The sequence below is a fragment of the Chinchilla lanigera genome, unplaced genomic scaffold (assembly GCF_000276665.1).
Source record: "Chinchilla lanigera isolate Chin_1 unplaced genomic scaffold, ChiLan1.0 scaffold00037, whole genome shotgun sequence".
Lineage (NCBI taxonomy): Eukaryota > Metazoa > Chordata > Mammalia > Rodentia > Chinchillidae > Chinchilla > Chinchilla lanigera.
This window is the reverse complement of record NW_004955438.1, coordinates 16,198,528-16,199,440: the sequence shown is the minus strand read 5'-3', so window position 1 is coordinate 16,199,440 and position 913 is coordinate 16,198,528.

The window sequence follows — 913 nt, the reverse complement described above, 5'->3', positions numbered from 1 at the left end:
GGAATATCAAATCAAAGATGAACTAACATTACTAAACAGATAGTGTTGGAACAACTGGTTTAGACATGTATACATATGTAATGCAGTCTATCTTTACCAAACTAAATTCCAGATAGATTAGAAAAATTGAAACCCCAGAATAATCTAAAGGACATACAAGTGATGATATATCTGATAGCTAGTAAGGACAACTTTTTTATTTTGAGACAGGATCTCACTATGTAGTTCAGGCTGGCCTGGATTCACTACATAGCCCAAACTGGGCTTGAACTTGTGTCAATCTTCCTGCCTCAGCCTCCCAAGTGCTGGGATTATAGCTGTGCACCACCACGCCTGGCAGAACAACATTCTTAGGCACACAAAAACAAAAATGATAATGTAAAATATTGATAAATTTGCATAAATACTAAAAGCTTTTCTCTGTTAAAAAAATCACCAAAACAGCAGTGACAAAGGAACAAAAAATAGACAATGATGAAAAGGAAGCAAAAGTTTTCAGCAACTATAAGAATGGATTAAGACGGAGGGCCTCCGGTGCATGGGGAGCCATGGGCAGGGAGTGCCGGTCTTGGGACCTGCAGCTCACTCCCTGCTTCATAGGCCCCCGAAGGGAGGGCCTCGGGCACACGGGGAGCCATGGGCGGGGAGCGCCGGCCTTCCGATGGCACCTTGCTCCCTGCCTCATAGGCCCCCAGAAGGAGGGCCCCCAGAGGGAGGGACCCCAGTGCACGGGGAGCCACGGGCGGGGAGCACCAGTTTTCGGGCTGGCTCACTTCCTGCTTTGTAGGCCCCCGAAGGGAGGGCCCCTGGCACACAGGGAGCCATGCTGCTGCAAGTGCTGTTGTGTGCTGGCCTTCAGACCAGCCACCGCTGCTCAATTGAGAACTATCATGACACACACACACACAAAAAA